We start from the raw sequence: 23,308 nt of genomic DNA on the forward strand, positions 1-23,308 counted from the left end.
CAAGAAATAATATGACAAATGATGCTCTAGGTCCCCTGGGACTTCTGCATAACAGAAAGGAGTAAAGAGCCAAGCTTTAAGTATTATGCCGTGTTCAAGACAAGACACTTACTATCAAAATTGTTTAATATGGTGAATTAAAACTGTATTTATTTATTTATTTATTTATTTATTTTTATTGTTTTTAAGATGGCTGGGGTTCTTTTTTTTTTTAAGTTTATTTATTTTGAGAGAGAGAGAGAGAAAGCACACACATACGCGTGGGGGGGGGGGGGCGGGAGAGAGAGAGGGGGAGAGAGAATCCCAACCAGGGAGCCTGACACAGGACTCAAATCCACGAGCCATGAGATTGTGACCTGAGCTGAAACCAAGAGACAGACACTTAACTGACTCAATCACCCAGCCTCTCCAAACTGCATATTTAAAAAGGAGAGCAAAAAACAGTATAAAAACCAGCCCCAAATTTACCAAAAAACAAACCAAACTAGGAAGTAGAAAACACTAATGCTATTGTATCATTGTCTACTGTGCTTAACAAATGACCCCAAAACTTGGTGACTTAAAACAATCTTTATTTCCATGGTTTTTGTGAGTCAAGAACCTGGTAGCAGCTTAGTTGGGTGGTTCTGGCTCAGGACTTTCCTTCTGAAGACTTGACTGGGGCTGGAGGATCCTCTTCCAAACTCACCCATTAGCCTCATAGCCATTGTCTAACTCCTCACTGGCTGTTCACAGAATCATAAGATGGAGACTTCCATCGGACTGCTTTGTGTCCTCACCATAGGGCAGTTGGCTTTCTTCAGAGTAAATGATCTGAGAAAGAGCACAAGAAGAAAATTAGGATGACTTTCATGACCTGGACAAATACCTTCACTTCTACAGTATTATACTTATTAGAAGATAGTCATTGAGTCCAGTCCATGCTCAAAGTGAGGGGACTTCACCTCTGCCTTTTAGGAAGAGGCTGTCAAAGATTTTGTGGATACATTTTTAAACCACTGTACAATAAGCTTTTAAAACTGAGGAATTGGGGGTATAGTAGGGACACCATCTTCTAGAATAGCGGAGAAGCTGGATACACAAGAAAACTCTGCGCCCAACTTCATTGCCACCCCCAGAAACTGGAGAAGAGTCAACAAAATCCTGACCGTTCTCACTAATACTCCCAAATCTGAAGAGAGATCTATAGGGAATATGTATGTATCTCTCTTTGATCTTCTGACTGAGGAATAATAGGAATGGATATGGAGAGGAAAAATACAGAAAACAACAACAACATTACTGACTCTCTCTCTGGAAAGTATTAAAGGCTCCAGGGTTCTAGACTGAATTGGAGAAACAACCCCAAACCCAAGGGTATCTATCAACACTGTTGGTTCTCCACTCACACCCCACCCCCAGCATTCACAATTACTATGTTTGCTTTTCAGGCTTCCAGTTCCAAGCATCTCCAACTCTCTGGGGGCTTTTCTGACCAGCAAGGCTTACTTAGCCTCTTGCAAGGCAGGCAGGAAGTACTTGGGAATTAATGACTCCTCCTAGCAAAGTTCAACCAGTGACTTGACAACAGGTGGGATAAATATCCAATTCTTTCACTCCTTATTATGCTAACTCTGGTATGTGTTCTATGCAGTCTACCAGAGTTCCCTGGTGGAATTGAGCTCCTGATGGCTGCCTAAGTGCTCTACTCCATAGCATGCTCTGGCTTCCTCCACTTACTGGCTTCCTTTCCTTCCCTTCCTCACTTTTCCACTTCCTTACCAGTGCTTCCTGGGGTCGTCTCCCAAATAAACCACTTCTATTCATTTCCTTGCCTTGGGTTGAGCTTTTGTGGAAACCCAACCCACAAACCATGAACCACTGAAAAGAATAGAATATACACTCAGATGAAAAGTATGAACTGTGGCATAGAACAATTAATAAAATCCCAAAAGAAAGAGTAGAACCCAGGTAGTGTCAAACAGAACATATTCATCATTATCTGTAGTATGATTCTATTTTATAAAAGTACTCTTCTCTTGCTCCCCATCTACCATCCATCTCTTATTCCCCTATCTATAGAGATGCATAAAAAGATGTCTAAAATCATGCTTTTCTAATATTAAGTTTAATTATCTCTAGATGGTGCAACCTGAGGTGTTTTTAACCTTTACTTTGTCCTTCCTACAGGGTACACATTCTATAAAATAAGCATCTTCCATTTTTACAAAAACAATAATGATTTTTATTCTTTAAAAAACAAAGACTACAGACAAATACGCTAGGAGATGAACCAGAGTAGTTCATTCTAGATGGTGTGAGTATACATTTTCTTCTATGACTTTTTATATTTTTAGTGAGAAATGATTTTCTCTTCCTCATCTCTACCAAATCAGTAATGTGTTTTTAAATTGAAAATACAGTGTTGATGAAAGGCAGCAAAATAAGTTGTATATATTACAGAGCAGGGAGGAGGATACTGGAAAGCTGTAAATTGGTAAGTTGGTAAAACCTTTCAGGAAGGTAAATTAACAATATAAATCAGAGGCTTTAAAAATATGCTTTTGATCTGGTAATTCTGCTTCTACATATATAGCCTAAGGCAGTGTTTCCCAACACTGGGTCCCAGCATCAGAATCACATGGGCCTCTCTAAAGATGTCTGAATCAATATCTCTGATTCGGACTGAGATATGAGAATTTGGCTATAACAAGATCTCCTGATAATTCTTATATACACTAAAGCTTAAGCCCTACTGGCCTGAGCAAATGAGATTCACTCATTAATGCTTACTGAGTCCCTATTAAGAATCAGGCTCAATTCTATGCACTGGGGACACATCTGTAAATCTATAAACAACACAGAAAAAGTCATTGTGCTCATGGAGCTTATCTTTTTTACTCAAAAATTTTATATCAGTATATTCATTATAGTATTATTTATGATAAATACCATAGGAAATTCTCAGTGATATTCAAAGAATGGCATGGGAAGCTATTCACCATGTGTTGTCAGAGGAAAATAGCCATGATCCCTTCTTAAAAATATACACATATATTGATAAAAAAGAGTAAAGGGAAATATATACACAAGAATGTTAATCTTTATGGGGCACCTGGCTGGCTCAGTTGGTAGAATATGTCACCTCTTAATCTCAGGGTTGTGAGTTCAAGCCCCACATTGCAGGTGGAGCCTACTTAAAAAAATGTGTGTGTGTGTGTGTGTGTGTGTGTGTGTGTACATACATACACACACATAATCTTTATTTTCTCTGAAAAATAGTATTATAGGTTATTTTTATTTGTACTTTTTGGTATTTTCTAAATTTCTGGAATAAACATAAATTACTGACATAATAAAAAGAATATATAATGTTGAAAAAAGTTATTTAAACACCAGGGGAAATGCAAAATTTCCCTATGCTAGGTCTATCTTTTAAAATATGTTCTGATTTAACAATATCAGTACACAGTTACTCTTATTTATGAACTGAACCCTAGAACTTTTGATTCCATTTTGGGGGCTGTTCATTTCCTATTTCAGGTTTAAGGAGATGAGCTTTCAAGTGTTTTGTGTTTGGCTAGCTGATGAACCCTAAGTATTGTCTAGCTGTAACAAATGGAGAGCTCAAGAAGATTCTTTCTTCTTAAATTTTAAACAGTTGTTGCTTTTTCTGGATTTCAAATATAATACATAATTTTCATATAAGAATATTAAGAAAAATATAAAATATAGAAAGAGAAAATTAGCCACTCCCCCAACCCCAAGAAAACCATTTTAAAGGACTAGATTATATTCTTTTGGATTATATTTCCATGTATGAAATACACGTGTTACATGCACGCATACACACACACACACACACACACACATATGTAATTTTATTTGCTTTAATCCTTTACATTCTGTCTTGGGTCACACTATTGCCTTCTACCAAATATCATAGCCATCTTTCTATAAGAAGACATGGACACTTCATCTTTGCAATGGCTATATAAATTACATTGGATGGACATATGTTGATTTATTTAAAGAATTATCATTTAATCTTTCTTATGTTACATTTTATAACTGATGATTATTGCTAATTATATAAGAAATCTACTGATTTGACATGCTTATAGTTATAGCTGGCTTCCTTATTCCTACCTCTCATTGGACCTAATTGCTTTTCTTTTGATTGTCTTAAAATTCCTAGGAAGACAATCATATCATTTAGAGATCATGACACTTTTGTATCTTCTCAATACTTCTCATCCTTTTTCTTCCTGTTGTCTTATGCTTTGGCTAAGACCTCCAGAAGAATAAGTATCACTGAGCATGTCCAGCTATGTAATTTAGGTAAAAGTTGATCTTTTGGGTTCTAGAACTATTTAGAAAGATGGTTATCTAATTAACCTATGTAGACCTGGCCTGAGTGGGCTTGTTCTCAAGTACCACCTTGCTTTCTCTTAATCTGACAATGTATCTTAGAGATGGAGAGTTCAAGATGGACATTTTTTTTGTTTATTTTTTGAAAGAGAGAGAGCACCAGCTGAGTGGGGGCAGAGAGAGAGGGAGTGAGAGAGAGTCTCAAGCAGGCTCTATGCCATCAGTGCAGAGCCCAATGTGAGGCTCAATCTCACAAACCATGAGATCATGACCTGAGCCAAGGTCAAGAGTTGGATGCTTAACCAACCGAGCCACTCAGGTGCCCCTCAAGGTGGACCTTTTTTTAAATGTTTATTTATTTATTTTGAGAGAGAGACAGAAAGAGTGAGAGCCAGGGAGGGGCAGAGAAAGAGGGAGAAAAAAAAATCCCAAACAGACTCTGCACTGTCAGCGCAGAGCCTGATGTAGGGCTCCATCTCATGAACTGTGAGATCATGACCTGAGCTGAAATCAAGAGTTGGTCACTTAACCAACTGAGCCACACAGGCGCCCCAAGGTGGACATTTTTAACTGCAAGCAGCAAAGGCAGAATGGGGAGGTGGTGGACACACTATGGTAGGTAGTACTAATTTGTAACTCCCAGCCTCAGACATAATCTTGTCCTATTCCCCAATTTCCTATTTCTGCCACCTTCTACCACAAGAGAAGAAAAAGAATTAGGAACCCTCCAGTTCTGCTATTTCACAACCATGTTATCTCCAGGCAACTCGGCTCCTGGCTGGACAGTGGTCATTTAGGAAGGCAGAGCCACTGCAGTGAGTAGCAAAGAACTTATTAGTATAGCTAGTGTCTCTCCAAGTCGTGGTGGGAAAGATAACCAAACATGAAGATTTTGGTAGAATTACTGGTGTTCTTAAGCTAATCCAGAAAGTTGTTTTAAATTGAGTGGGAGATGGTTTTTAAAAATTATTTCCACTTAATTCTAGTTTGCAGCCTAGAAAACTGGAATTATTATGACTTTAGGGAGAAAAAAAGCAAAGACTATTTGAGGTCAGCACAATACTGTCAATATCCAAGTTGGAAAAGTTGGAAAGCTATGCTGTTTTTTCTTAGTCTCATCTTGTTCTCAGTAATTGCTTCCTTTCAACCATAAAGTTGTTTAGTGTAGGAGAGATATTCCAAGGCTTCTCTTTATATTCACTGCTGCAAGATCCCATTTTAGCATAATTACAGTCTTGGAGTTGCAGAGACAGGCTCACTCTATCTAGCTGTGCAGCTGGCTTTCTCAAATGACAATAGGATGCTCACCAGCTTAGCAACGTCCAAGGCTGGGAGCCAGGGGGAGGCCCTCATGCTGAAATTTTGCCCTTGCTTTGTCTGTATTTCCTCCATGAAAATGGGGAAATGGCTTAGAATATTAAAAAGGCACAAAGTTGTTTTTTTTTTTATTCTTTCCGGGCTTTTAAAGGGACGTGCTGAGTTTTGAATGTGGATTTTTAGTATCCCAAACCAGAGATTATTCATCTTTACATCTCCAACTGATATTACTGAGCAAAAAAAAACAACGACGACAAAGAAAAACCAATTTTGCGCTGCTTTTCTCTTCTCCTTGTCCTTCTTCTTACATTTCTTTTTCCTTTTTGTGGGAAGATTAAAGAAAGTCTAAATTTGCCTGCCTCCTTTACCTGCAGAGTGACTCCACATTGGCTTGACTCCTTGCTATAAAAATTATTTTCATGGTTTGAAATAATCAATAACTGTTCACATTCAACCTTCATATCTCTAGAGACTTCTGCTTACATCTACACTGACTTTCTTGGTTCTCAATAAAGACCAGGCCCCCCCTTTCTTCTACCCAGCTTACCCAGATGTATTGCCTGCTGCCCCCACATTCTGTTTATTCTTCCTTCACACAAATTCTTATACCTTTCTATTCCACTTATCACAGCCTTAGTTCAAATCTTTATATCTCTTTTCTGAATTATCACAAAACATTTCCTAAATGGTCCATCTACTTGTAGGCTCTCCTTATCCAAACTCTTTTAAAGGTTTCAGATCAACTTTCTTACAGAACCACTACAAAAGAATGAACAAGAAGGCTTATAAACCATTCCTTATGTGTCAGGGGCCAAAAGAGACATTGGAGTGCTTGGATGAAAGACACTTTCACGACTGTACTTTCTACTCTGGTCAAATTGGTGTCTTTCCTGGCTTAGGGACAAGCTCCCTATATCAATGATTTGGGACTCTGGAAATGTCTGGAGATATTTTTGATTGTCCCAATCAATGGGGTAGAGAAGGGAGCTACTGTCATCTAGTGTACATGAGTCAAGGATGCTGCTAAGTATCCTACAATGTACAGGACAGCTCCCCACAACAAAAGTATTACAGTACAAATGTCAGTGGTACCAAGGTTGAGAAACAATGCACATATTAGTAGTTGACTCATTAGTTGCCCTGTCAGTTCAATGCCTCTCTACATGTAATCAAATCCTCCCCATTCTCCAAAACTTCTTCAACTCTGCCTCTCCTAATCATATTCTTAAAGCACTTTTGGTATTAAAGCACCTCTCCCAGGGGGTGTATCAAGTGTCATTTTCCTGTGGAGATAGTGTTCTATGTCCCATGTGCCCTACCTTGTCAGGGTATTGCTATAAGTCACTAAGCCTATATTCTACTTTATTGTCCATAGCACCAAATACATGGCCCTCCATATGTTACCCAGTTAGTAAATACTTGTAACTCAGAAGATGATCCCATTAGCCAAGAAATTGGCAGTTGAAGTGGTCAGAGAAGATCTACTGCAGAGTTGCAGGGGCGCATGGGAGGCTCAGTCACTTAAGCATCCAGCTCTTGATTTCAGCTCAGGTCATGATCTCACAGCTCATGAGTTTGAGCCCTACATTGGGCTCTGTGCTGACAGCACAGAGCCTGCTTGGGATCTTCTCTCTCCCTTTCTGCCCCTCCCCTGATTGCACGTGGACTATCTCTCTCTTTCAAAATAAATAAATAAGCTTTATCTGCAACAATCTCATTAAGAACAAAGCTAAGAGGGGGTGCTTGGATCGGTCAGCTGGTTAAGCGTCTGACTCTAGATTTCAGCTCAGGTCATGATCTCACGGTTTGTGGGATGGAGCCCCATGTCAGGCTCATCAGCACAGAGCCTGCTTAGGATTCTTTCACTCTCTCTGTCTCTCTGCTCCTCCCCCACTGCCTCTCGCTCTCTCGAAATAAATAAATGTAAAAATTTTTTTAATTTAAAAAATTTTTAAATTAAAAAAAAGAACAACACTAAGAGAAATGAGAATGTAGAGAAAGAAAGGGACAGAACCACAGGAAGTACTGTCTAGAATGAGAAAGTTAGAATGTGCACTTAATCAGACTTTTTTCTATTGTGGTAGGATATACATAACAAAATTTATCCTTTTAAATGTTTTTTTATGATTTTTTATTTTTAAGTAATAAATGTGGGGCTTGAACTCACAACCCTAAGTTCAAGAGTCACACACTCTACTGAATGAGCCACCCATGCCTTCCTCATTTTAACTATTTTAAGTATACAGTTCAATGATATTAAATACATTCATTTTATTGTGTAATCATCACCACTATCTATCTCCAGAACACTTTTAATTTTATAAAAGTGAAACCCTATACCCATTAAACAATAATTCCCCATTTTCTGCTTCCTCCAACCCCTGGGAACCACCATTCTATTTTCTGTCTCTATAAATTTGACTATTCTGAGAACCTCATATAAGAGGACTCATACAGTATTTGCCCTTTTGTGACTGGGTTACTTAACCTAGTGTAATGTCTTCAAAGTTAATCCATGTTGTAGCATGTGTCAGAATTTCCTTCTTTTTTAAGGCAGAATAATATTCCCCTCTATGTATATACCACCTTTTGTTTATCCATTCATTGTCGATGGACATTTGGGTTGCTTACACCTTTGGTTATTGTGAACAATGCCTCTGTGAACATGAGTGCATATATCTCTTCAAATCTCTGCTTTTACTTCTTTTGGGTACATGCCCAGAAGTGGAGTTGCTGGATCATTTGGCAATTCTATTTTCAAATTTTTTGAGAGATTACCAACTATTTTCCACAGCAGCCGTACCATTTGATATTCCCACCAACAGTGCATGAGGATTCCAATTTCCCCACATCTTTGATAACACATTTTATCTTCTGTTTTGGGGAGTTGTGTTTTAATAACAACTATCCTAATGAGTGTGAACTGGTATCCTATTGGGGTTTTGATCTGCATTTCCTTAATGACTAGTGATGTTGAGCATCTCTGTATGTGCAATTGGTCATCTGTGTTTCTTCTTTGGAGAAGTGTCCATTCAAGTCCTTTACCCAGTTTGTTTAGTTTTTTTTTAACGTTTATTCATTTTTAAGAGACAGAGAGAGACAGAACATGATCAGGAAGAGGCAGAGGGAGAGGGAGACACAGAATCTGAAGCAGGCTCCAGGCTCCAAGCTGTCAGCACAGATCCCGATGTGGGGCTCAAACTCACGAACTGTGAGATCATGACCTGAGCCGAAGTCGGATGCTCAACCGACTGAGCCACCCAGGCACCCCTACCCAGTTTTTTTTTTAAAGCAGGTTGTTTGTTTTGTTGCTGTTGAGTTATAGGATTTCGATATACATTATAAATATCGATCTTTTTATCAGCTATATGATTTGCAAATATTTTCTCACACTCCTTGGGTTACCATTTCACTCCGTTAATAGTGTCCTTTGATGCGCACATGTTTTAATTTTGATGTAGTGCAATTTAGCTATTTTTTCTTTTGTTGCTTGTGTTTTAGTATCATATCCAAAAAAATTATTGCCAAATCCAACATCATAAAGATTTTCTTCTGTGTTTTCTTCCAAGAGTTTGCAGTTTTTGCTCTTACATTTAGGTTTTGATCCATACTGACTGAATTTTTGTATATGGTGTAAAGTAATGGCCTAACTTCAATCTTTTACATGTGGATATCCAGTTTTCCCAACACCATTAATTGAAAAGACTGTCCTTCCTTCATTCCATGGTCTTGGCATCCTTATTGAAAATCATTTGACCATATACGAGAGGGTTTATTTCTGAGTTCCCTATTCTATTTCATTGGCTTATATGTCTGTCTTTAGGCTAGTGCCATACTGTTTTGATTACTGTGGTTTTGTAGTAAGTTTTGAAATCAGAAAGTATGAGATGTCCAATTTTTTTCTTCTTTTTCAATATTGTTTGGCTATTTGGGGTCCCTTGAGATGCCACATGAATTTTAGCATGGATTTTTCTATTTATGCAAATGATGTTGTTGGGATTTGATAGAGATTGCATTGAATCTATAGATCACCTTGGGTAGTAATGACATCTTAACAATATTACATCTTCCCATCCATCACCACTGGGTTTCCTTCCATTGATTTGTGTCTTCTTTAATTATTTCATCAAGGTTTTCTAGTTTTCAGTGTATAAGTCAACCAAATTCTTTTCTTAAAGAAATTATTTTGCAAACAATACAATAACAACAGTTTTAGAAATTTAAAAATAGAAGTTATTCATTTCAAATCTCACTTCCCAATAGATCATTTGGCCTAACTTTTCCCATGTATTCTTCTAGTCTTATCTGCATGAATATATCATTTCAACATAATCATAAATCATCACATGAATCCAATTTTGAACTTTGTTTTCTATAATTATTATATTCTACTCATTTTCCATGCAGTCACATAGTGACTTCAACAGCTGAGGGTGCTGTACCAACAGTGGATTCTATCCAGAGAATGAAGTATAGTCAGTGGCCTGAGGTTTAGAATAGGAGTAGAAATGGAAATCCTCTTTTTTTTTTTTTAACTTCCACTAAGTAGTGGAAATAAATACTTCCTAAGCACAACAAAAACAAGAGTTTTAAAGATTGCTCCAGAGAAGTTGTTTTGGTGGTTAAATGAGAATAGTCACAATTCAAGAAAAGGTATTGGCTGACTTTACTAGTGCCTCCTCTGAATATTTTCTAATCCTAGTTCTAACATATAGCATTTAACATTTGGAATCCATCTTGAAAGACAAGAGACCCAAAGCATCAAGAGCATTTATTTGCTACACTTATAATGGCAGATGATTGAAATATTCATATCCATCTGTAACTTTTAGTTACTCAGTTTTCAATAGCTGCTTAGGAATTCTATGAAACTGCATAGAATGCAAATAAGTTTTTTTTTTATATGAAAAGCAATTTTAGTGATATTTGGTTTTATCACCTTTCTTGGAATGAAAAACTAAGTTGATGGTGATGAGCGTTGAATTGTGAGGTATGAATTTGTAAAGACAGGTTTTGGAAGGCTTGCCATGCCAAAGTTTATAATCAGAGTATGAACTTGCCCCTTCAGTGAAAGCCATCTGTCTCCTAGAATTCTCTCTCCTCAAGTAGTTAGAAGAAGCCTGTACACACTTGACTCTACCAATGAAAACCCACAGCTTCATTTCTTCTTTTACAAGTGTATGCCATTTCTTGGATGAATTTGAGGACTGCTGAAATGTAAGCATGCGTCTTGGAGTCTTCCTTTCTCTAGCTGCCTGCTACTCCCTCTTTTTTTTTTTTTTCTTAATTTCTGGTCAGACTTACAAAAGATATTATGAACAAAAAATCCTCATAGGTCTCCTTCTCCTCCTTCTTCTCATTCTCCTTCTCCTTCCTCTTCTTCAATTCTTATGGCAATTTTAAAGCTTCTTATATAAATATCCTATTAAGTCACATTTTTCTACTGTGACCACTTTCTCTAGGTTCAAGAATTGGAACATTGGTAAAGCACTTATAATGTTCCTTTTAATTAACTTCTAATGTTTGCTTTCCCGCTCAGTTTAAAATTAAATATTTTTTATACGGGAATATATTTTTGCAGTCCTGGATTAAAATTTAACTCCCAGAGACCAGCCCTGAAAGATCTGAGACCTTACTTAAGAGGTTAAAATAATAAATACCCAGTGAACAGCTACTGGAGAACTGGTTAGTTTAACTTTTTAGGCTGGATGCCCAAGGTGGGCTGCTTCCATCTGGAGGGCACACACACCTTATTGTAGAGTGCAGAATGCACACATTTTAGCTAGTCACTTTCAACATATGCCAGGGAAGTAGATAGCTCCATTAGGCAATGTCAGAGAAGATAAATGTGTCCAAATTACTTGCCAAAAATGCTTAGTGAGCATCAGAGAGATGGGTTCTGCTTTCCAAATTATTAAGCAGACTATTCAGAAGTACTGAAACATTCATTTTTCATTGCAGATTGTTGACTGGGAGCCGGAGACAGCTGTCTTCCTCTGATGCCCCATGGTAATGCCCACAGGAACTTTCTCCCTTCAGCATTCAACACGCTAAAAGGTGTGAAAGGATATGCATCATTTAGCAGCACTGACATCTAGGATTTGACTGGAGAATTTTAGGCACAGAAGCCTATGGATCCTGGAAGGTCAGTTGTCTACCTCTAGATGAATTTGTTTCAGTAATATCAACTTGTCTGGTTTTCTCTGCACACAAAAAAAAGCTGAAATAAATTACCACATTCTCAGGGTCCCTCAGTAGCTCAGATGGTTAAGCGTCCAATTTCAGCTCAGGTCATGATCTCATGGTCCATGAGTTCGAGCCCCGGGTTGGGCTCTGTGTTGACAGCTTAGAGCCTGGACCCTGCTTCAGATCCTGTGTCTCCCCCTCTCTCTCTGCCCCTTCCCTGCTCACACTCTGTCTCTCTCTCTCTCTGTCTCTCAAAAATGAATAAGTGTTCAATTTTTTTTTTTAATTCAGATTTCAGATTCTCATCCCAGGTAGGGCCTGGGGACATGCTTTTTCGCAAACAACGAAATTTTGATGCAGGTGATCCCATCACCTCTCATCTGAGGCACACTGCCTGAGGAACAAGCAGAGCACCCCCTGAAAGTGCCCCTCAGAGGACCTGAGCTCTCTTCTCCCCCTTGGAGAAGGATGAAATGAGCATCTACACTCCTTCAGGATTTTAGGCAGAACTACTCATAAAAAAGAATTAAGAGCAGTTAGTAGCATTGTTTTGACATATGTCAACTTAGTCATCTTCTTTTCTCATTCTGGTATTTCTTCCATTTTTCTCCAAGAAGAAATGAATTGTTGGCTCCAGCTCTAGATCTCAGTTATTATTTTACTATTTTTCACTAAAGAGCAGAAAGCTATCCACCGTGGCCGCTATGTTTAGGCAACAGTTCAATTATCATGTGATTATTCCTTTATTAGTAACTAGTAGTGAGGGACTAGAACTCTAGCTAGCCTTTCCCTTCTGACCACTAGACACTTTGAAGAGAAAGCATATAATAGGAAATAATAGGAGGTATAGGGGCATTCTCTGTTTGAAACCACATCTTAAGAAACTTGGATAAAATAGGTGAAGTTCCTCTTCAATGCTTTTCTTATTGACTTGGAACTCCCCACCTTCTCATCCATTTCTTCTTGAGAAAACCTAAGTGTTTCTCTGTTTGCTACCACCCGGGTGCCCCTCAAAAGGGGCCTCTAGCTAAAATTTTCTCCTCCTTCCTGTATATCAGAATGTGTTCTCCTATAAAGCTTTAACTATTCATGTATCAATATCAATGCAGAAATCAATTTTTATTGTTACCAAACAGAATCTAGCTGCACATCAAAGGAATAACACACTCAGGTCAAGTGAGCTTCATTCTAGAGATGCAAAAGTAAATCAATTTTAGGAACTCAATTAACTTAATTCATTTTAATATATCTGAGAAGAGTCACCTAAGATCATTTCCACTGATGCTAAAAATGCTCTTCAAAAAAATGTACATCTGTTCTTCAGAAAAACTCTCAGTCCTCAACATGATTGAGTAGATCTGTCTTAGCCCCAGAGCCGTCATCATACCTAATGGGGGGCTACTAGAAACATTTTCACCAAAGTCAGATAAATAAAGGATATTTATTTACTGTTAACTCTCATAAGTCACTATAGGAAAATGATAAATTTCATGGATTTTGGTATTGAACCACCAAAGTTCAAATGCCACCTAGGACCTATGAGACTGTGGGAAATTTACTTACTATTTCTGTGCTGAATTTCCCTTTCTGTAAATGTAGACAATGATGAGACTTACTTCTTAAGGCTGCTTGCTAAGAGGTATAAATAGATTGACAAGTATAAAGTACTTATACACTACAAGGCATATAAATACTCAATAACTTTTTACTATCATCATTATTATTTAACATTATTTTTTGAGGTACTAGACAAGTAGACAAACCAAACAGATAGGAGAAGGGAATTTAGAGGTATTAAAAGGAAAGATCAAATTATCTACATTTTCAGTTACTGTAATTATAAAACTGGGAAATCTAAGAGAATCTCCTGAAAAACTACCAAAAACCAATAAGAAAGTTCTATAAATAGTAGAGTATAAAATTCACATTCAGAAATCAATAGACACCATTTATATGAAGAAAAATTAAATTTTAAACTTCATTTTTTTTGTTTTTTTTTTAATTTTTTTTTCAACGTTTATTTATTTTTGGGACAGAGAGAGACAGAGCATGAACGGGGGAGGGGCAGAGAGAGAGGGAGACACAGAATCGGAAGGAAGCAGGCTCCAGGCTCTGAGCCATCAGCCCAGAGCCCGACGCGGGGCTCGAACTCACGGAGCACGAGATCGTGACCTGGCTGAAGTCGGACGCTTAACCGACTGCGCCACCCAGGCGCCCCTATTCATTTTTTTTTGAAAGAGAGAGCAAGCAGGGGAGGGGCAGAAGGAAAGGGAGAGAGAGAATCTTAAGCAGGCTCCACACCCAGTGCAGATCCCAACAACTGTAAGATCTGACCTGAGTCAAAATCAAGAGTCAGATGCTTAACCAACTGAGCCTCCCAGGTGTCCTGAAACTTTAATTTTAAAAAAGGCATAGCATGTTCCTAAAGAAGAAGACTCAGCATCATAAAGATGTTAATCCCCCCTCAGTTAATTTATAAGTCTGTCACTATCATTAATAAAATGCAAGGAATATTTTTAACTAGATAAGCTGATTCTAAATTTCATATGCAAAAACAATCATTCAGAAAGTTCCAGGGAAATTCTGGAAAAGAAGAGAGTAAGTGACCATTTATTCCAGCAGATATTAAACATTATAAAGTCTGTCTTTCAAAAGTATATACTAGCACACACATAGACAAATTAACTGAATAGAATATAAACCTAGAAATGAGCCTACACACACACACAAGAATTTAGGGTACAAAAAAGTTGTCATTAGTATCAGCTGGAAAAGGTGGAACTATTAAATTTTTTTAGACAGTGATGTGGTAATAATATAGCCATCTATGAGAAAATAGAAATAGATCCTGTCAAGAATTGTGACAAGCCTGAGATCGTACCCAACAAGTTAGCCTGCTAGGGTTTCAGAGATGCTCTCAGAAGACAGAGACTCCTGGGTCAAAGACAAAATAAGCATGAGCTCCATAACGGCATCAGTTCCCCTTGCTCCTTAAGTACCCTGAGAGTGGTGCAGAGATTGGCCCCGGGGATGCCCCCACACAGTAGTTTGTGTCACAGGGTGAGGAACTTTGAGTTTAGGAAACTTTCCATCTCATAAGGGGACTGCTAGCAAACCTATCTAACCTAGAGGGAAACATCTTTATTATCCTGACAGCAAAGAAATCTGCCCTTTGACCTGGAGAGAAATATTATTTCTATCTCCCAAGGCTGATTACTACATAAGCATCCCTGCAAAGAGAATTAGAACGAAAGTTGTCGTAAGATGCACAGATATTTGAGAGCTCCATGGACAACTGATTCGCAACAGATCCACACCTTTCCTCATCTACCAAGATAAATCCAAAATGGTTCAAAAACTTAAACGTTTACAAAAAAAGGAGGGTGCCTGGCTGGCTCAGTCGGCAGAGCATGGGAATCTTGATCTTAGGGTTGTGAGTTTGAGCCCCATGTTGGGTGTAGAAATTACTTAAAAATAAAGTCTTTTAAAAAAGGAAACAATAAAAGAACCATAGAAAGAAAGAATACTCAAAATGGCAGAGACCTTACTAAACTATGATGCAAAAATATTATAACATAATTTTAAGTGCATGCTAAAATCACCAAAACAAAGTCAAGAAACAAACTGGGGAGGAGAATTTACAAGTCATATCAGAAACACAGAGCTAATTAACCTAATACAACTGTTATAAATAAAATGCTAAGTGAAAAACCAAAGCCCAACAGAAAAACAGACAAAAAAGAAAAACTGTTCACCAGAAAATAAAATACAGATGTTTCTTAAACATATGAAAAGATTTTCAATTTTACTCAAGAACAGCCTACTAAAATTACAATAACATAATATTCTTCACCTTTTCAATTGGCACAACGTAAAAATGTCATAATACACTATATTGGTGGCATGGAGAAATAGACATTCTCAAGCATCGCTAGGGGAAGATGAATTGGGACAATCTCTATGAAGAGAAATTCGGCAATACTACCAAAATTAGAAATGTGTATGTTCCTTGCAAGTCCATTTCTAGGAATTTACAGATACACCAGTACACATGCAAGTGTATACAAATGAGATTCACTGCAATATTGTCAGTAATGGAAAACTATTGGAAGTAACAAATTTCCACCAAAAAGGGATTTGTTAAATAAATTATGGTATATCCATATATATAATGCAATACTCTGCAACTATAAAAGAGAATTAGGAAACTCTATGTGCAGATATGGAAAAGATTTCTAGGATGTAAAGTTTTTCAAGTTGATACAGAAGAGTGTATGCTATATGTTGCAATTCCTGTTTTTAAAAAAGGGGAGGACAAATTTACATTTGATTATATTTATATAAAATGCATCAATAAAGATACATGAGAAATTAATAATAGTGACTCCCTTCAGAAAGGGGAACTGGGTGGCTGGGAAAGGATGTCTTTCCACTGTATATCTTAATCAGTCAGGATTCAGTTACAACTAAAAGAAACCCCCTGGCTAGTTTTAACAGAAGTGCCTTTAAGACACAAATTTAGATTCTTACAAAACTCACTGGAAATGCTGGAAGAGCAGACTTTAGAATAGCACCCCCCCCACCCCCCGCCAAAAAAAAAAAAAAAAAATGCTCCCAGAGAAACACCAAATGCTCAAGGAAACTGCTGACTCTTCCACTCTCAGGAAACTGGGGTGAGGGCAGTGAGGGAGAGAAATTTACGGACTTGACTTCTGGTTCCAGGTTCATCCAGCTTAGTTTCATTCCACAGATCAGAAGGCAGAGTCAGAGCCACTACAGCTGACTAGAGGAGAACTTGGGCTTAGCTGCAATTTAGCTGATACCACTCTCATCAGCTAAATGGATGACTGACATGCCATTTCTTGCCCCAAATAATTTATTTCCAAATTCAAATTTTATAAAAGTCGGTCTGATTGGTAAATCTAACTCGTATATGAAACTGTAGTTTCAAGGATCTATTTAAATATAGTTTTCACTTTTCAGCCTGTACCTTATAGAAAGTTGGCATACAGGCTGAAGAAGCCCATCTATTGGATTTACTACAGTATTACTTTTTAAATTTTGAAGCACAAAAATGCATTAACTATTTTTTTATTCTTATATTTTTATTTATTTATTTATTTATTTATTTATTTATTTATTTATTTTTTTGAGAGAGAGAGACAGCAGGAAAGAGAAAGAGAATCTCAAACAGGCTCCACGCTCAGCACGGAGCCCAAGGCAGAGCTCGATCCCACGACCCTGGGATCATGACCTGCACTGAAACCAAGAGTCGGATGTTCAACTGACTGAGTTACCCAGGTGTCCTTGTGTTAGCTGTTCTTAAAAATTAAAGTAAAAAATTAAAAGCTTACTAAGTCTGGCTTATAACAGCTTACTCATAATCACAAAAATAAAAGTAACCAAGGGTCCCTGTATTAGTTTGCTCAGGCTGCTATAACAAAATACCACAGACTTGGTGGCTTAAACAACAGAAATTTATTTTTTCATAGTTGTGTTATCTAGAAAGTCTAAGATCAAGGTACCAATCAATTCAGTTTCTGGTGAGGGCTCTGTTCTTGGTTTGCAGACAGCCTCATGTCTATGTGATCACATGCTTTTCCTCAATGTGTGTGCTCAGAGAGAGAGAGCTCTGGTGTCTGTCTCTTCCTCTTCTTGTAAAGGCACAGCCCTATCAGATTAGGGCCCCACCCTTATGATCTCACGTAACCTTAATTATCTCCTAAAGGCTCTGTCTCTAAATACTGTTTCATTGGGGGTTAGAGTTTCAACATAAGACTTTTGGAAGGACACAATTCAGTCTGTAGCATCCTTTAACTAGGGAATAAAGAAAGAAAATCTATTACATCCATACAATGAGATACTACTCAGAAATAAAAAGGGACAAATTATTGAAGTATAAAATACCATGGATGAATCTCGAATGCATTATGCTAAGCAACTAAAACCAGATTTAAAAGGCTATATTACTGTATGAGCCTATTTATATAATGTTCTGGAAAAAGCAAACATACAGAAACAGAAAACAGATCAATAACTGTTAAGGAACAGAGAAAGGTTTGACACAAAGGGATGTGAAGGAATTTTTTGGTGTGATGGAATTATTTTATATTCTGATTATAGTGATGGTTACATGACTATTTGTATTTGTCAATACTTACAGAACTTTACACTAAAAGAGATAACATTTAAATTATACTTAAATTTTAAGATTAAAAAAAATCCTAGTCCATGTCCTCTACCCTATCAACTAGTCATCATATTGTAAGGTAATAATGTCTAATAATGATATAAAATAGCTCTTCCCTACCAAGTATTTCTTTTATTGCTTTTTGAATTTAACAGAACTTCCAGAAGATAAGATACTGACTTAGCTAAAGACTGAATCTTAATGAAAGTTTAGAGAAAGATTATTTTTTCATTAGAATGTCCTTTGTGATTAAACTCCATTAACAGAAAGTCACTTACTTAGTGTCCAGGCCCACAAACTAATAATAATAAAGTAGGAATCTGTGTAAACAGTCCTGAGCTCTCTTCCTGAGAGCCAGTTTAAAAAAAAAAAAAAGGCATCAGAGGGATTGAGAGAACATGAATCCAACCTGCTGTGTCCTATAGCCACACCTACTCAGAAGAGGAGAGCTAGGTTTCCATTTCTCAGCTGATGTCCTCCCCCTCCCTTCTCTCCATTTTCCCACCATCTGCCTGGTGTCAACACAGCAACCAAATATCATTTGTACCATGTTTTATCATCAATAAAAGAAAAATAAACTGGTGAGCAAAGCCTTTGTTATAACAACATAAGAACATTTTTTAAACCTCACCAAGCAAGGAAACAACAGATGAAAACCACAATCTCTAATGGCACTTCTCTTAGAGAAAACAAGAGCACAGCACTGATAGCCTATCAGCATGAGGACACAGAAAATGTGCAGGCAAATTTCCGGCATGTTATTCCCTAGAGAGTTTCTCCATTTATTTGCTATGCAGTGAAATTTATTTAAAACATTTTGAGGGTATCATCAGACTAAAAATCATCAGACCAGAAAGGTCAACCTATTCAGAATGAAAACAAAAACTGCATTGCTCCCAAATAACATCATCCATCCTGCTCCTCTCCACTTAGCTTCCTCTCGTCCATTCCCTGATGGTCAGATTTGCACACTGTGGGAAGATAGGTTGAGTCTGTTATCCAACCTCTTCCCAAGCAGGAGAACTAGTTTGGAAGGTAGATGAGGGTGGGAGTAGGGCTGTGCAAATGTAGACCCCTGTTCTTCCCCTTGGGAACTGAGCCTCCAACCCTTACTGTGAGTCCAAGAGCTGTACGTACTTGGGTCTGGCCGGAGTTGCAAGGAAGCAGGGCGACTGCCAGGAATACCTCTACAAGATGACTGGGATTCACACTTGGCTGCCATGCTCATTGCTGCATTTCTGCACTGCCTTGCTCAGGCCTGGGCTGCCCAGTGAGACCCACAGAAGTATTCACTCCTCCCCACTGCTCTCAGCTGGTCACTCATCCCTATTTTTAGGATTCCTTAGCAACTGAACAACCTGTTATTCCATAGCTAATATTTTGCATTCCTGAGTCCATTACTCCACTTATCACCCCCTCCTCCCTTTCCCCAAATGTATGCCATATTGTGCCTGCGGGTTCTATCCTCAGATGTATCCCCTATCATCCCTGTGAGTACTCCAGGGACAGGAAAAGCGTATTCATCAGGATCTGCTCTGTGCTGCACAGCTCCTGGATTCAAGACATTCTTCCTACTCTGAACTCCTTCTTTTTTTTTTAAATTTTTTTTTTCAACGTTTATTTATTTTTTGGGACAGAGAGAGACAGAGCATGAACGGGGGAGGGGCAGAGAGAGAGGGAGACACATAATCGGAAACAGGCTCCAGGCTCTGAGCCATCAGCCCAGAGCCTGACGCGGGGCTCGAACTCACGGACCGCGAGATTGTGACCTGGCTGAAGTCGGACGCTTAACCGACTGCGCCACCCAGGCGCCCCTGAACTCCTTCTAATGAAGTTGAACCCTATTCCCATCTTCCTATTTACACCAGAGATGAGGAACAGCTAATCAACATTCTCTTTATCATAAGGTTTCATTTTACTTTATTAGAAACAAGAAATACATGGCATATTTAAACAATCAATTAGCTGCTTTTGAAAAAGCCATAGGGCAAGAGAGCTGCACCTGTCCCACTACGGCTCCAGTATGGGAGGAGAATTTATTTTGTAAGTCCCCGGGCCTAAGAAACTCTGCCATTTTTATTGTAAATCATAGAAGCGTTTGTGCTACTGTTGTAGATGTTATCATATAACTGAGTGGGGGAGATCTCTGCTTTTTTCAACTCAGGATCATTTTTAATCATTCAGTCTTGGCAGCTCCGGTTCTCAGCAACCCCTCTCTGTTACTAACAGCTTGTTCCTATTCTTAGCATGGTGGGAATGTTGGCCTATGTGATGTATTTTGGGAAAATCAGCTAGAGTCATTGAATGTACAAATGATGAAGCTCATTTTATAGATATTTAAATTAAGATAATGCTAACCTTAAACTGCTCAATCTTCCACAATAAAAACCATTTCTAAGTGTATCCTATTTATTATGAACATTTTTTTTTCTGGTGAAAAGAGATTCTATTTTTCTTTTACCATGAGAACTTAACAATAAACAATTTTACAGTGACCTCTCAACAAAGACCAATGTACTTTCAAATTGGAAAGTGTGGGTTCTAGGCTCACTGGTACAGACTCTGCTTCTGCTCTCCTGTGGCAGCTGGTATGCTCCACTGAAGAATTGTCCTTGGTGGAGCCTGAAGCAGGACATTCTTTTGTGCAGGCCCTTCATTGTCTTGCCAACTATGTCAGGCTTTGTCACTCTAGTACTTAATGGAAGGGCAAGATGTGAATGTGAGTAATTTGCATTAGCATGGACTCCATAGGCCCAGAGTTTGACTCTTTTGCTACAGATTAGAATGTACCTTGTTTGACATTAGCTTTAAGCCAAATAAACCAAGATAGAAAACTTGAAGAAAAAAAAAAAAAAAAGATGCTATGAGATTCTGAGTAAGTTGGAGGCACTGATTGGCTCAAAGAACTGCCCTTTTATCTGGGATATCACATGCCTCCTGTCAACCGAGGGGAGTAAGTCACTATTATGACTCTTACCCTTGAGGTTGAGATATGTGCACATTTCACACTTCTATAATTTTACCATCAGAAGCTGTCTTTTGGACAGCTTGGACATTGTCTTTTGCTCTTAGTAAACATTATGGTTAAATGTATTCTAGCAGCTTCATCTATATTAATATACTTTTCCAAAAGAATTATCTTAACTCTCATCTATACCTACCAATGATGCAAATAATTTTTATTGTTACCTAAGATAAGCCAAAAAGACCACTTTTGCTTCAGCCAGCTGTATGTTTGAGCAAAAGGACAATTTTGATAGAACTATTTAGACCATTTGCCTCAATTTTCAGAATCACTTTGATCCAGCTGATGCTCTGTAGTTTCAGCCAAGAGCTGCTCTGGATGACCCCACCCTGGGGACCCTAAGTCCAAAGAAAAAGCTTCCAGCTGAGGAGCTGGTGGCAGAACTGGGAGATTAAACCCACCCATCCCACTGTCCTCCATGCAGCCCTCTCTCTGCCAAGTTTTAAGTCCAGGACAAGAGGCCATTGGAGAGCTGGCTTCTCTCCTTTGTTTCAGAAAGCACAGAGGAGTTCTGTGCTCTCCAGGGCGGCCTTTCTTAAATTCCTAGTGTCAGGATTTGGTTGTTCTAAGTAACATAGCCCTCGCCCCATCTAACCTCCCCCCCCCCCCCACCTCCTGCTCCTTTCTGCCTTCCTCCAGCAGCAAATGGTGGGCATCACATCTCTCCAAACTCAGCCTCAGACAAATTAAACTCTGGTACCCAAACGGGCCATTTGGTTCCCTTACTAAAGGCAAGTCCAGCATCTTTATTTGACACCTAAAAAGACAATCTGTAACAGATCCGGGGGTAATACACCTAGAAACGATACATCTGAATAACTCCCTATGGGGAGATTTTACCAAAAAGTTCTATGTCAATCTTGCACAACCTCTATGAGCTCATTTGTGAAATAAGATTTGAGTCCTAACCACAATTCTTGGAAGTAAATAAGAAATTTAGGTAAATGTTATGCAACTTTGAAGCTACTATTTGGTATTCCTTTCACTATCAGTTTTTAAAAACTGTTTTAAAAATATCATGTTTTGAGGGGAGCTTTGTTTTTCTCAGCTCTTTCTCCCATCTGCTACATTTTGTAACAAAGCCATAATCTGGTGTTTATGATATTAGTTGCTGTGGAAATTAATTTAATGCTATGCTATTCCTGTTTTACTGAGACAGCCTGAGTCAGTACAGGGGTTTGAAACATAAGTATTACCACAGTAAGCATTTGAAAAAAAAAAGTAAAACATTTAATAAATAGAATCAATTTTAGAATTAATGGGTACTCACCTTTGTACTCACATTATTGCTTAGTGGCAGGGACATTTTAAAGGATTAGACCAAAGCAAACTCTATTTGAAAAGACCTATTACTCGAGAAAGGAAATTTCATACAAATGAAGAGATGAGGCTATTGTATTTTACAATGACCTCCATTGCATGTCCCAGCATAAAGCATTTTTAGGAAGATAACTGAACTCTTCCTCCTCAGAATAGTAGATTAGTCTCTCTAGGTTGGGGGGAGGGGGAGTGGGGAACTAATGCAGGAGAAAAGACAGAGCCCTGTAATAGAAGACACTTCTACCTTAAATAATAATTTTCTTAAGGCCTATTGTTCCTTTCACTAGAAAGGAAATAATGCCTTTCTTTCTCAGCACCTCCCTGCCTTCCCATCCACTCAACGAGCCCCTCCAGCCTCTTACTGCTGCCCTCCTAAGCCACATTGACACTGCCCTACACCTGCAGGCCCCTCTCCCTTACAGCTTTCACCCCATTGGACTCTCCCACAGGTCAAATGAGACTTGAAGCAGGGGAGAATTCTCATTGGCAATGCTGTGAGTTTGGGTGATGGTAGAGGAGGAAACCAGATGGAGAAGGGGAATCAGACAAGTAGCTTGCTAGGGCGAATGCTGATACAGCTGTTTCTTCATCCTTACAGTTATGACATTCCTGCTTTGACGCCTCCAACTTTACTCATTGCCCCACTCCTGCCCCTGATTTTACACCCTGCCCCTTTGCTGCTCTTTGTCACTGTCCTCTTAGTCACCAAAGGAGAGGGAAAAGCAGTTTGTTATTTGAGAGATTTGGCCTGGATTATTTAGCAAATGCTTTTATTAGGATGCGTTTACAAGTCTGATGTCTTATCTCCTTGTTTCCCTCAGTGAGCTTCCTGAAGGAAGTTCCTGTCTTCCAACATATTATTTACAGACTGGCACTTAGCATACCATAAGTGCATAATGAGTGTTATTTATTTTTTTGTC

At 38.4% G+C, this 23,308-nt stretch overlaps 1 long non-coding RNA gene across 1 annotated transcript in view; it reads right to left on the reverse strand.

The window, feature by feature from the left end:
- Positions 1 to 555: 555 nt before the first annotated feature.
- Positions 556 to 23,308, reverse strand: part of LOC123609731 — a 39,606-nt gene continuing 16,853 nt past the window's right edge. Inside the window, exon 3 of the long non-coding RNA XR_006717943.1 lies at positions 556 to 813. This is a non-coding gene — a long non-coding RNA (uncharacterized LOC123609731). The remainder of the gene's footprint in view (positions 814 to 23,308) is intronic.

Source organism: Leopardus geoffroyi, chromosome A1, assembly GCF_018350155.1.
Source record: "Leopardus geoffroyi isolate Oge1 chromosome A1, O.geoffroyi_Oge1_pat1.0, whole genome shotgun sequence".
Taxonomy (NCBI): Eukaryota; Metazoa; Chordata; class Mammalia; order Carnivora; family Felidae; genus Leopardus; species Leopardus geoffroyi.